The sequence below is a fragment of the Camellia sinensis genome, chromosome 14 (assembly GCF_055761805.1).
Source record: "Camellia sinensis isolate YWXY chromosome 14, ASM5576180v1, whole genome shotgun sequence".
In the NCBI taxonomy this organism is placed as follows: domain Eukaryota; kingdom Viridiplantae; phylum Streptophyta; class Magnoliopsida; order Ericales; family Theaceae; genus Camellia; species Camellia sinensis.
Genome location: NC_138974.1, coordinates 82,495,467 through 82,510,552, shown reverse-complemented (window position 1 = coordinate 82,510,552; position 15,086 = coordinate 82,495,467). Strand labels below are relative to the sequence as shown.

Here is a 15,086-nt window from a genome sequence, read left to right as displayed (position 1 = left end):
TGTTCGAGTTTGTGAGCTATGTAGGATTCTGCTCCTTGGTAAACAATCATTCTCAAATATCCTTGACATATATTTTCATGATGGGCGAAGAATCTTGATCAACCTTCTAGAGGTAATTCAATTGTGCTAAAATGTTATTGCCTCTCTTATGTTGTTTCTTGCACTTCTTTTTCTCTCATGGCATCAGTACCTACAAATGCATATTCATTTGTTTTGTGTAAACTTTATCGAATTAATTAATTTGTATGCATCAAATGCCTAAAATAGTATAAGTTGACAGAGAAAAGAATCAAATGTTTGTGTGAAGCAATTGGAATCTGATATCACATTTCATATTGGAAAGCAAGAAGCTGAACTTGCTTTAAGAGTTAATAGTGCAGCTTATCATGGAGATCTGTATCAACTCAAAAGTTTGATCTGAGCTGAAGTTGATCATAAGAAGACAAATTATGATGGAAGATCACCATTGGTATGATTTTAGCTTTTCACTATGTCAACAGGTTAATTTTCAGTGGTTTTACTTTGTTGCTTCTTGATTCTTCAATTTGGTGCTTATTTTACAAAAAAAAAAAGAAAAAAAAAAGAAAAAAGAAAAAAGAAAAAAGAGGGTATTATATTATTGGAAATATGACTTAGTTTTTCTTTGATTTCTTGTCTTTCTGAATTTAAGTAATTCATGGAGTTAATTTTAAGGTATCCTACTTGCAGTTTCCTTTGTCATGCAGACAAGAAATGGAAGAGGGTTAGTTGCTCCATCTATTGCCACAGGTTTAGGTGCCTTTACACATACGTTGGGCACTTTCGTCCCTGTGATAGAAGCAAGTGGATTTGCTATAGCTACAGCTGCAACTGCTATAGGAACTGTTGTTGGTGGACACTCCGGCCAACTTAATTATTTATGGAGTACATCCTCCATCTCCTCCCAAACAAAGATACATATACAATGTATTTAAACATATAATCACCTATGGAGTACATCCCCTATCTCCTCCCAAACAAAGGTACATATACAATGTATTAAAGCGTATAATCACATGTATGGAGTGCATCCCCTATCTCCTCCCAAACAAAGAATACATATAAGCACAAATGGAGTACATACCCTATCTTCTCCCAAACAAGATACACATACAATGTATTAAAGCACATAATCATATACGGAGTACATCACATATCTCCTCCCAAACAAGATACATATACAATGTATTAAAGTCTTTATCTTATACCATGATCAATTAAGGCACATACTCAATGTGTTCTTCCCACTATCATGTTTAATGACATATTTCGATTGATTAGTTTCAATTTACCTAATCATCATGCGGTTCTACAACAATCAAGATTATCCTTCATGGATAGCCCAAAGCAGTTATTTCTAGATAGATAAATGAATTTACCAAACAGATAAATTATCACATTTTCCATAGGTGAGTGGTTTATCAAACCGACTACACTAACTAGTCCCAATTCCATCCAATTTCATGATGTTCAAATCAGTTTCATATTCCTCACAATTACCAAATTAATTATAAAAATTAATTATTTACATCCAATTAGGGCATTTCCCCCATTTTCTCAAACATTGATCCTAAGACCAAACCTCACCTATCAAACCCACAAAACCTCATTTTCAAGACCTCGTGTACATATGGAGCTTAAAAACACAAAACCCCTCTCTTATATACCACAAACCTCAAACCCTAACTTCCCAAATCACCAAATCTTAACATTTATACTAAATGACTACTATTTATGTTAAAACTCATAAGAAGGAGTAGATCATCCCTACCTCAAAGTTAAGATCCCAAAGGAAAAGATGAAGAAACTCGAAAGTGCTCCAAAGTACAACTTTTTTGGATCAAAGTGTAGCCCGCACCAAGGTCCACCTTTCTTACAAAGAGATTAGGGTAGACACACCCAAGAACCAAGGATATTTGTAGAGAGAAGGTGCATGTAGAGAGAGAGAGTCGGATCTAGGGTTTGGAAGTAAAAAGAGACGAAAAAGTGAAGAAGAAACACGCTGCTACAACTGATACACTCGAGGCTCGCTCGAGGAAAGGATTGGTCGCTCGAGCGACTAGACACAAATACCTCGCTCGAGCACAAGAAGCGTCGCTCGAGTGAACAATGCAAAGCTTTAGGTCTGCAACCCAAAAGCACGCTCGAGCGAAGGACCGCTCGCTCGAGCGAAGAAATTCAAAACATAGGGTTCGCTTGCTCGAGCAAAGGAAAGCTCGCTTGAGCCAAGAATGACAACCTTCAAGTCCAAACTGGACGGAGACGCACGCTCGAGTGCAAGATATCTCGCTCGAGCGACAAAAGTCTTGCTCGAGCGAAGGAACAAAAATCTGGACAGCAACCATATGTTCCAACACCCAACCAACCTGTTCCAATCTTACCTAACACATCCCAAAACCCAAAATATAAGGAATTAAAGGATGAAAACAAGAATAAGACAACAACAACAACCACAAGACCCGAGTCAAGAACACAATACTTGGTGGGAAAAACCGGGATTGCTATAAGCTTGATTCAAATCAAGTCCTATTAAAAATAGGTTCTAGTCAAATTGTTGCTAAAAATAATTTTTTGTGATGATTTTTTTGTATATGCTGCTAAAAATTGATAATTAATGACCCTTTTTTTTGTCATGGTATTTATAAATTATCCCTAAAACTTACAATTAGTGAAATTTTTCTATGACAAGTTTTTCAAATTGTTACAGAAAGTTAAAACTTAATGACGTTTTTTTTAACTCTCACTAAAACTTATAATTACTGACATATTTTGTGACAATTTTTAAATTGTCGTTGAAAATTAACAACTAGTGACGTTTTTTAATAGTGTTTGATAAAAAACGTCACTAATTCTCACAGGACCTATTGGACAATATGTTCAGCTATTAGGAAATACACGTAAGTCTCCAATTAAATTATAAAGGGACAAAGTACTCTGGCCTCATATCACTTGGGTAAAATGATTTTAAAAGATTCAAAATAATTTTGAAATTGATTTATAAACAAAATTATAAACCATAATACTGGAGGTTTTAAAATTAAATAATAAAAAAAACACCATGAAAGAAATCATCATATCATTAATTTTGTTTATATATAGAATTATCCTTTTTAGTCATGCTCAACTTGATTGGCTTGGAGGATTAAAAATAGGGTCGACCCTGAGATGAGGAGATTAAGGCAATGGCCTTGGGCTCTCAATTTTGAACAAAATTTAGGAGGCCCAACTAGGAATGTGTATCATGTCGTATTATTTCATAATTACTTCAATATTAGCCCAATTCATTTATTTTCATATTGTCGTATGTTTCTATTTTGATTTGTGTCTGATTGATATTTAATGCGAAAACTTTCACTTTTAATTAAAAATAACTTAGCAAGAGTCTGACAAGATTAAAAATTTTCCCATAAGTTAAATTTTATAAAATTTATTTCTACTAAATGAAATTATTCATAAAATGTTTGATTTAAACTCAATTGGATTTTTCTAATTAAAAAAATTGTGCCTTATTACTATATATTTTTTACTAGATTGACTCTAAAATAGGTAACAAAAAATACATATCTTCGATGAAAAAAAAGATATCAGCCTTAAATTACTATTTTATATCCTTTTTTATTCAGTTAGATGGAGTTAAATAAAAAAATTTAAAAATTGTCATGACATCCCTTAATGAACATTAAAATATAATAATTATGCTATTGAGTCGTGTCATAGTTGGATTCATGTCGAAAAATAGTCAACCCTAACTTGCTAATTTTATATATTGCTTGAGTTAAATCAAAAAAATTCATTCTTACCCCCAATTAATTTAACTCTCATAACATGGATAATCCAAAAAATAAAGATTCGATTCAACTAATTGGAATTCAACTATTATATATATATTGTTATCTAAATTTTGTTAAATCGTAAAGAAATAGAAATAAATTTTTATCCTTTTTTTTTTTTTTGTGGGTAATCATATATGAAGGGCCCATTTTAAAAAGGAGAAAAATTCGTTTTTACTCCTATACTTTGCCTCGATGATCAATTGCACTCCCAGACTTCAAATAATTTCAATTTTACCCTAAAAAATTTTCAAAGCATATTTTGTCCCTACCGTCAAATTTAAAATGAAAAAAAGTTAAAAAAAAAATACATTTTGGCCCCAAATTTCAAAAGAAAGATGCAGACCCATCCTCTTCTATAACTCACCCTCTCTCCTCTTCCTCTAATTCTTCCCCCCCTTCTCCACCCTTGCAAGCTCCAAACACCATTACTGAAGCTCTGAACAATGTAGCCAATGCAACGTCCATGGACGATGACACGACGGCTTGTGAGGAAAAAGAATATGAGGAAGAGGAGGAGGAGGAGTCCATTTTTGGCCCTGTTTGGTGGTTGTGCTGTGTGACTAGTTTTAGGGGTTTGTGATGAGATTATTATTAGTGGAGATTGAGAGAAGTTTGGTTGGAGGATTGAGTAATTGTTGTGGTGGTTGGTGGTGGCAGCAATGCTTGTAAGAGCGGAGAAGAGATGGAAGAATTGAAAGAAGATGAGATTGTGAATTTGGGTAGGAGAGGATGGATCTGCATCTTTCTTTTAAAATTTGAGGTCAAAATATATTTTTTTTTAACTTTTTCCATTTCAAATATAACGGCAAGGACAAAATTGATATGATTTTAAAAACTTTTGGAGTAAAATTGAAATTATTCAAAATTTTGGGGGTGTAATTGATTATCAAGGCAATTTTCTCAATAAAAAATGAAATTTTCTCTTTAAAAAATTTGACTTAGACCCCTAATAACTCAGGATGGGTCCTAGTTAAAAATAGAATACATTTTCTCCCTTTTGGAATTTAGTTCTAATAACCATTCTTTTGACCTTTTTGTCACTATTGTATTGTTCCATTAGTTCTAATTTTATAATATTTATTGTTGCGCTGTTAGCTAGGTGTGTGTTAGCAGCTGGAGTGGTGTTGTTTCATGTTCTGTTTTCTTTCTTTTTCTTGTTCTTATTTGGTTGGTTGCTAGCCAATTCGTTATTATCAAGGCCGCTGGATTTGGAGACAACTCGGGCAAGTCGTCGCTTTAAGTCCTTAAAAATTAGTGAAAAAAAATACTCCTAAAAAATTTATGTCATTATATTTGTTTATATATATATATATATATATATAAAGGGCCTCCTAAAAATAAATCAAAAAGTTAATTGATGTAGTGAACTTTTTAAAACTAATAGATAATTGTTTCTCAAATGTATGAATTATGTATAGAATACTATTGACCATAGTTGTTAAAATTGCTTCTATAAAAGAAACTTTTCAAAATTGATATTGATCAAATCTTGTATTAAGTTAACTATATAATGATAAAACTTAAATGGATTTGATTGACAAATTGAATAAAACAAACTTGATTAGTAATTTTGCAAGTAATGTGAAAATTATCATGTTTAAGTGATACATTGTTATAGTATGTTTATTTTCTATTTAGGATGCTGGCTTAGATTATCTTAACCCTTAATCTTAGTCTATATTTGAATGATAGTAATCTTGGAAGGAATGAGAATGTGAATGTGATTTCGGATCTCTATAATTCCAACATTTGAGGAGTCACATTTCTTATAAAAGTACCTCATAACAATCACAAGCTCATTCACAACAGCTGGCTTGTCCACATAGCTAATAATTTGAGTTTTATCACTACAGGAAATTACACTTTTGGTGACTAAATTTGGCTACTAAAAAAAAATTAGTAGCCAAAAGTTGTGGAATTGGCGACCAAAAATTATATTAGTTACAACATTTAGCTACTAATTTTTTTTTTAGTTCGGGGTATATTAATTATTGGCGACTAAAAGAAATTTAGTCGGTAAAAATGCAACAATTGGCTACTAAAAAAAATTTTAGTCGGTAAAAATGCAACAATTGGCTACTAAAAAATATTTTAGTCACTAAAAATGCCATAATTGGTGACTAAAAAATATTTTAGTTGCTATATAGTTAGTTTTGGCTACGAAATTATTTAGTCGTCAAATGAAAAATAAAAATTTACTTTTTATCTTTTTGCGACCAAAAGTTTGGTCTCCAAAAATTAATTTTCAGTGACTAAAAAATATTTTAGTCGCCAAAGAACTGAAAATTACCCTATAGGCTACTAAAAAAAAATTGGTCCCTAAATGTACTATCTTTAGCTACTAAAAACAATTTAGTCGGTATTTAATTTACTTTTAGCGACTAAATTTTAGTCGGCAATTATAATTAAAAATTTTAAAAATTGGACTTCAGATAGATTTTTTTGGGGGGGGGGGGAGGAAATTAATTGGCTACTAAATATTTCGTCGGAGGAAAGGCCTTTATTTATTATTGGCGACTAAAAAAAGTTAGTCGGGAAAGAAAATAAACTAGGTTTAAGAAATACACTCCCACACGCTCTAACTCTCTCATACATCTATGTCTGTCTCTCACTCTGTGACTCTCTCTTTCTCTCTCACGCCTCTGCTCTCCTCCGGCTCTCTCTCTCTCTCTCTCTCTCTCTCTCTCTCTCTCTCTCGCTTTTGTCTCCATCGTTAACGGAGCATCACCGCCATCGCACACGAGCAGCACCTTCAATCCACCATTGGAGCATTACCCCAGGTATGTCCTCTCTATAGTCTCTATTTCCCTAATTTCAGCCTCTAAGGTTTTCTTCTTTCATTTGCATACCTTCACCCAAACCCAACCCCAAATTGACCCATGTTAAGGTTGAGGCATCTGTTCTTTCATTGTCCTTGGATATGGAGGATATGGGTTGAATTACTAGAATGGTGGAATGTTCGTTGGGTTGCACCATAAGCTTTTTCAAATTTGTCACACTGGGGGTTGGGTTTAAATTTGGGTAGCTGGAAAAGAAGATGTGGAGGCCATGGTTTGGTCAATTTGGAAGGCTCGTAATGACCTCAAGTTTAATGGAATTCAAGTCAGATGGGAATCTTTGCTTCAGAATTGCTTTGTGGGTCAAATATAAGTGCAAGGATGTGGTCTTTGCGGTGAATGGTCTAGTGTTTAACTTGGCAGCGGTGAGAGGTTTTAGGGTGCAGTTGGTGTTTGGCCTGTTTTCTTTGTTTGTTTGTTTGTTTGTTTGTTTGTTTGTTTTTTTTTTTTTTTTTTTTTTTTTTTTTTTTTTTTCTAACTATTGCTCTTGCTTGTTTGTTTTTCTCTACTTACCGCTCTAACTTGGCCTGTTTCGTCCATGCTTGCATTTGTTGTTGTCTTCTGACCCTTTTGCTCACCATGTGTTTGACGAAATGTTCAAATGAAACTGGACAATGCTCATGTGTTTGACATCTGTTTATGAGGTTTGGTAGTGCCCAGATTGAATTTAATTGTTTTTTTCAATTACCTGTTCATGAGCTCTTATTAGGTGCAATTTCAGTTTGAGATTGAATTTCATTTTTTTTTCCAGTTTCATGAGCTGTTATTAGGTACAATGCTCATGAGATTGAATTCAGTTTTTTTCAGTTTGAGATTGAATTTCAATTTTTTTTTAATTACCTGTTCATGAGATGTTATTAGGTGCAATTTTAGATGATAAAATAACATGCCAATGGTTCTTCACTGCATTGTCAGTGCTTCCTGGGAAAAGCCTAGCAATCATGGCCCACTTGTTTTCATACAACCTATGAGCAGCCATTAGTCTCTCTTCTTCCTCTTCACTAAAAGCTTTTCTGTTGATCCTTGGGTCCAATTGGTTGAACCATCTCAGCCTACAACTCTTACATTCATTGAAGTGTAAATTAATGGCTTCATTGAAGTGTAATGAAGCCATAGATCTCTTAAAGAGCACTGATACAGCTGTTATTTTTGGTCAGGTATCTTATTATTTCTCTCTTTCTTTCTTCTTTTTTTTCTTCTGAATTTTCAGGGAGACAGATTGTAAGATTTTGTGTAGAACTGGGGCTTTTAATTTACACTTCAATAAAGCCATAGATCTCTTAATTGAAGTTGGCATTTAGATCAATGGCTTCATTGTTCTCTCCAAACCAATGGCTTTCGGTTCATTTAGATCAACGGCATTGGGTTCTGCATGGCTCTCTAATTAATTTATTTAGTTTTCTTAAAACTTGGCACAGATCAACCTTAATTTTGTGTTCTTACAAATTTTTTCTTTGCTGGTGTAGAAACTAGTGGACCCAACAAAGATCGATCGCTAGGCTGTCGTGAACTTTTCAGCTCGCTGCGATATCCATGGCCTTGTTAGGGATTTGATCAAATGTGGAGACATGAAGGGAATTGTATGTCCTGTCATTTATGCTAGCTTAAATTAGGTTCAGTACTATATGATTTAAAATATAAATCTTTTTTGTTTTGTTTTTGTAGCAAATTGATGCTCTGTTCGATGCATTTGAAGAGAGTCCACAATATAGGCGGGCCCCACCTCTTGTTAGAGTGGAAAAAATGTTTGAAGATATACAATCCAAACTTCCTGGGGCTCCTCAATTTCTTCTCTGTCTACTTCCAGAGAGGAAGAACTTTGATCTATATGGTTTGTTTGATTTGATTTATTCCTTTATCACACTTTTTCTTTTTTTCTTTTACCAGCCATTACAACAAATAGTACTTTTAATAGCATATTTTTATAGCCTTTTTTTTATTAAAATGTTATTAATTATGGAGCATTTATAGCATTTTGTGATTAAATGACTTGAGGTGCTAACATTAGATATTTGTAGCATTGAATTGTAATTTTTAATAACCTTTTATAAATGTTGTGAAAAATTACACAGATTAAGGATTAATGGCATTTAAAAAATGTTGTCGTTGGGATAATATATACAAAAAAAAAAAAAGTTATATTGAACCCATAAAAAAAACATTATATTGAAAAACCAAAAAAGTTCGGCGCGAAAATATCGCACACCTAGATTAGAGATAGAAACCTACTACAAGTCAGGTTCCTAATTTCGCTCATTATGGACTGTGAGCAATCACAGTGCTAGGGCTTCGATACAAGTTGAAGGTAATTCTCTCTCTATCTATATCGCTCGATTTATATACGTATAAACACATCTATATACTTATTAGTTTTGTTTTGATAGGAAGCCTCTAAAAATCATCAACCAATCTCAAGTGAAATAGAGAGAAGAAACAATTCGAGAATCAAATTGTGAGTATTTTTTTTCCTTTCATTTTCTAGGTGCGAATTGATGTGTGGATGTTGATTTTTGGATATTCTTTATGGGATGTATTGAATTTGCATATGTATGTATACATGAAGAAGACCTGGTTGGGTTCCACGAAACCCTTTTCTTTGATTGGATATAGAATTGAAAAATAAGATCTAGTGTGCTCATACTATAATTCGTGTTCTTGATCAATATTTAATTTTTGGATTATATTATTATTATTTATTATTGAAGCATGTTTAATTGTTTATTGCTTCTATATGTTCCCAATCTATTCCTTAATCTTGGGATGAGATAGAATGGAATAGAATGATTATTCCTTAATCTTCCTTACGGAATGATCAATCCGTTACATTGGTATATGATGTTCTATTTACAACGTATTTTTCACTATTTTTGTTTGTCAATCAAATATGAGAATAAATATTTTGATGTAATGATCATTTCATTTTATTTCATCTAATGAACCAAACACTATCTTAGGTGACCTTTCTAACTCTTGCCATTTAGACTAAATTTAAATTAGTGATCATATTTTATAATGGTGGATCTCGATAATGTGCTATATCAATCCATGGTTATTAAGGCAAGGTTGAATCCCTTGTGTTAGGAAATAATGAATCCCTTAAAACTCACCTAGTACTCCGAGTTAGGAAATAATGCATGTTTCCTAACTATGTTAAGTATCTAATGCAACACATGCAATAATGCAACTAAATATGCTCGGCTACCTAATCATGGTATTTGCAACACTTTGATAGCATGCTTTGAAACACGTATTCAAAGAAGTATTGAAATGCTAATGCAGTTTGAATGATGCGCCGAGCCTTGGTGCATGCAAGACAAATGAATGGATGCAAACATGTGAGCATAAAGTATGCTAATTGAACATGTCCCTAATCTAACCATCAAAAGCGATTAAATAAAATGGAGAAAGATGCTGGGTTGGAAGACATACACACACGCACGCACATTTATTACAACATCATACCCTCATGAAAGAGGGTCCGAATGAATAAGTTAAGCTAATCTAAGCTAAGCTAATTAAACTAACTAGACTAATTATTACAAACCAATCGAATAACTAGCAAACTAATTACTAATTATTATGATACTTTAATCATGTAGTAAACTAATTAATTAAAACAAATGTACACTAACTAAACATGTGAGACATTAAACTACGTTGCCACTACTCCACCTCGGGAAGCAGAAGATGCATATGCTCGGTTTTCGCCCCGAAAAGTCTTCCGTTTTACTCTTGAAAGGTTCTGTTTGCAGGGTTGAGCATACTTCAGAACCTTTTTGCTCCACCTTACCAAATATTCCCTAAGGTTGACATCAATGGTCTGTCGGCCATCTGCCAGCCAAAAGGGTGTACTGTCGGCCAGAAATGAAGCCTTGCCAGCCATTAATGAGGCACTGTTGGCCACTGATGCATTGGATCACCATGCTGCAATATAGCACAAACAGAGCAAAAGGGGGATTTTTCCAAGGGTTTGTTTGTACTGTATCCCTCCTTATCATCTCAAAATCTCAAAGGAGTAACACCCTTGGATCCAAGACCACCAATCAAGCAATTTCATTGCATGATGGCCAAAGATCCAAGTTGTACAATTTCGATCAATGCACAAATAAGACTCAAATGACCACCATCCCATCATGCATGATCAAGGGCAATGGAGGCCAAGGAAAATGACACATTTCATCACTTTTGAGTATGAAATGTTCCATTTTCCTTGTGTTCAAACTAACGTCCGGTTTGAACACATGCAATGCAACACAAAGACATGCTTATCTTGCCTCTTTTACTTGTCATTTTTGGTTACTCATTTTAATTACCAAATCAATCTTTAATTGTTTTGTCCATTGGTGAATGTCCTTTAAGGTGAAGGAAGTGTCAACCAAGGGGTTGTGTGAGGAAATAGATAGATCATGCCTTTGATAATGAACCCTCAAAGAGGATTAAACTATTAAGCATGACCTCAATCTCAAGCTTAAAGGATCCCAAGCTTAAAACAACCCTCAAAAGCAAATGAAAGAGTGAAGCAAAGAGGGAGGTTGTAGAGATTTAGGTGCCAGAATTAAGTGATAAAAGCACTAAAAACATGTAACCAAGTCACACCAATGATGCTTAAGGCCTTAAAACAAGCAGCTAGTGCAAGGACTTACACTACAACTACACAAAACAAGTCTCTACTGACTCAAATAGCCCAAAACAGAGCTAAAGTAGTCTAAAACAAAGGCAAAAACATGTTGAACTTGAGCTAAAACAAGCTAGATTAACAGGCTAAAACATAGAGCATGCTAGGCTAGTAAACAAAACACAAGGAGGGGAGGCTACCCCCTCTATTTTTGGACTTCAAAACATGTTTTTAACAACTGAATTAACTTTGAAAACAGTGTTTAAAAGCTTAGAAAAAGATAGTAAAAAGGTGGGAAACACAAGGGCAAAGGCCTCAAAAACAAGGTACAACGAAGGGTGAACCACCCCTCAACCTTTATTGGCCTTAAATCACAAGTTTCAACACAAAAATGCAAAGCTTTTACAGTCCAAAAACAGCACAAAAACAGTACAAAAATGTACTGGAATGAAAGTTAAAACATGGAACAATTTAAGCTAGTAAACAAGCCAAAGGAGGAGTGGCTAACCCCTCCACTTTTGGGGCTTCAAAGCCACTTTTTAAGCCTCTAAAAACCTCTGAAAATCAGTGGTTAAAAGACCCAAAAACGTTGGTTTGAAAGTGTTGAACAAAGGTACAAAATGCTTGACAAGCAAAGGAGCAAGGAGGGTGAACCACCCCCCAAATGAAAATGGCTTCAAACCACCATTTTTAGGCCACAAAAATAGAACTTTTGACAGTCAAAACCAGCCCCAAAACAACTCAAAAACAATAGAAGAAGATGGCCAAGCAAGTGTGCAAAACAAGTATAAAAGGAGAGTGTTTTACCTCTTGAAGGGAAGACACCAATGAGGCAATAAACCAAGCCAAGACCACCTTCTAGAGCTCAAAGAGGGTCCGAAGCAACCTCAGCCCAAAGATAAGCAACTTTGGTTAAGGGTTGATAGGCAAACTTGAAGTGTATCCACACTTGTATGCACAAAAGTTCAAAAGAGAGAGAGAATTGTAGAGAGAGAGACTCCCAAAATTTTTCCAACCTTCAAAACAATAGAGAAGGGTCTCTATATATATAGAAAACCATGAGCTTTGGTCGAAAATATCCATCCAAAAATAGCTGAAGCAGTGTGGAGACAGTTGGAGGTAAATATCTGTAAAAAATCTGATCTTCGACACCAATGGCCGGCAAGGCGTCATTGATGGCCGACAAGCTTCATTTGTGGCTGGAAAAAATCACCAATAGCCGGCAAGCATCATTCAGTGGCTGGACAGAAAATCTGCTTTTTGGGCCCGACTTCAAACAGGTATATCTCCTTCTTCCGAACTCCTTTGCAGGTTATTCTTGAGTCTAAACTGAAGCCCTAGAAGTATTCTTTACAATGGTGTAGCCTCACATCAAAATTCCAAGTGTGCAAAAAGAAATTCCTATTTTAGTGAAAACTGCTCAGTTTTGGTCCTAACTAGATTGATGCCTAACTTCAAACAGCCATATCTCCCTTATGCAGATTCGGCTTTAGGAGATTCTTGAGTGTAAAATGAAGCCCCAGAAGTCCACTTTCCAATGGAGGTGGCCTCACAACTAAAGTCCAACTATACAAAAGGATAGACCTGATTTAGTGAGGCTGCCCGACTCCCTCTCTTAACGGTTCATGCCCAACTTCTTCCGCAACTAGGTTTCTTCCCACCACCCTTATTTTCAACTTCAAACCTCTAAATAAAATGTTTTGAAATATTTTTCAAAGAGTTCACCTCTCTTTCATTCATTTCCACTTTGTCCTTGCTCGGTTTACCGAAAAGCGCAACATTTAACAAAATGCGAGCCTGGGAACATTGTAGAAACTTTTTCAAAAATAGTTTGAACGAGAGGGTTTTAAGGTCTAAAATCATTTTGGTCAAAATAGTTTTGGTCCAAAATGGTGTGTAAGGTTGGGATTTGAAGCTCCTCTTGCCGAAGAAATCGAACCTTCGCATAGCACAACTTTTATCCTCGAGTAACCAACTTGAGGCGCCCAAGTCTTAAGGGCGGTCAAAAATGGGGTGTTTACAGCCATATTCAACGTATTTTTCTCATTATCTGTTAGGACATTAATACTTGGTCCAGCTCCCCTTAAGTCAAGTCCATTCATTTTTACTATTGCTTTCCAATAGTTAGCTTCTGAAAGTTGTTTTATATTAATTTGTTTGCAAGGGCAAAGTTCGGGAGAAGAGTCAGATTCTGAATCAGACTCTGGTGGTGAATAGAGTTCAGCAAGTCCATCATCTGAACGTTTGCTTGATTCTTCTTCAGAGATTGCTTGAAGAATCTACTGTTGGAGATGATCATCACGTGCCATCTCATTTAGTTTTTGCTAGATTTCTTCTTTATAGCGATTAGCATAGTGACCTGTTTGTCTACATTTGTAACATGTTATTGTGGATTTATCTTTCTTTTTATAAGATTTTCTCTATTTGCCTTTATAAGATTTGTGAGGCGGATTTGGCTGATAGCTTTGTTTGGGAGTTTTATATTTTATGTATTTTTTGGAATAATATTTTGAAGGTTTTCCAAATTTTTGCTTTCTAGATTTAGTAGGATACTGGATTTTAGTATCATAGGCAAATTGTTCACAGAATTCACCTAATTCCTTTTTGCCTGTAAGATTTTGCTTTTTCATTTAATACTGGAGTTTGAGATCATTACATAAAGGAAGACCTTCTTCGGTTACTATGCCTATTAGCTGGCCATAGGTGTATTCTGCATACGGTATGGTCATTCTATTATAATAACCCCGTAATTTCTTTCTAACTCTTTCAGCAAAGAGACTAGGAAGGTTGTCAATAAATTTAGCTTTCCAATGTTCACTGTTAGCATCAGATTGACACACTACTTTCATTAGGAAAACATCTTTATACCATTTGAAATGGGTTAGAGATGGACATCTAAGATTCTGTAAAAGTTCTCTGCTCCTATCATTAGCACCATCATCATATCCTACGAAATGATGTACGATAGTGTGGATAAGTGTATACACTGCATCTTGTCTTTGTTCTGAATGTCCTGTTAAAGGATCGATATGGATTTTAACTGAATTTAAAATTTCATTTTGTTGGGTAACAGTTAGGATATTATCCTACCATCCTTTAAGGACTCCTGTAAAGCCATTAACAATAAATATGGCTATTTGATGGTCTGTATTGTCATTCTGTTGACTTACTATAGAGTACATCATCATTTGATGTAGCAGTTCAAATAACTGGTATTCGGACATCCTATCCAGATTCCATTCATAAATAGTTTTACCGCGGTAAGACCTTTGAGTTTGAATGAAATCTTCTTCATAAAGGGTATCCATAAGAGTAGACCTTGGGTAGTAATGCCTACTAGGTCCTGTTAAGGCCATCCTATTGGTGCCTTTTCCATAATTAATCTTATTAATTGAGAGGGCATCCTAAAAATTATTTTGGATTTCTGCAATTTGAGATGGTGATATAGCTTGATCACTATCTTCGTGTTGTTATGAATTGTGGGAACTTTGTTGTCTGGACAACATATTTGTTTGTGAGGAATCCCCTATTTTAATATCTTTAATCTTTTTAACTAGGGCTTCCATAAATTCATTATCCTGTTTATGAGACTTGAGATTAAATTTTTGCACTTCTAATGCTGGTTTTACATTTACTGGAAATATAGGTTCAACCTTAGGTTGAATTTTATAACTGTCATTTATTTGTGTGACGGTTTCTTCAATTCTGGTTAATTGTTTTCCTACTGTTTGGCAGTAAAGATTGGTATAATTATTCTGTTTAATCAAAGGTATAATATCTTTG

The 15,086-nt window shown here is 34.5% G+C and overlaps 1 long non-coding RNA gene across 2 annotated transcripts; it reads left to right on the top strand.

Moving 5' to 3' along the window:
* Positions 1–6,308: 6,308 nt before the first annotated feature.
* Positions 6,309–14,519, top strand: LOC145807483 (uncharacterized). 2 transcript variants are annotated; one of them, XR_014350613.1, is made up of 4 exons: positions 6,309–6,631; positions 8,155–8,268; positions 8,354–12,583; positions 13,468–14,519. It is a non-coding gene; the product is annotated as an uncharacterized LOC145807483 (long non-coding RNA). The 2 variants fall into 2 exon arrangements; XR_014350614.1 differs by having other exon boundaries at positions 6,321–6,631; positions 8,354–9,140; positions 13,468–14,513.
* Positions 14,520–15,086: the final 567 nt, after the last annotated feature.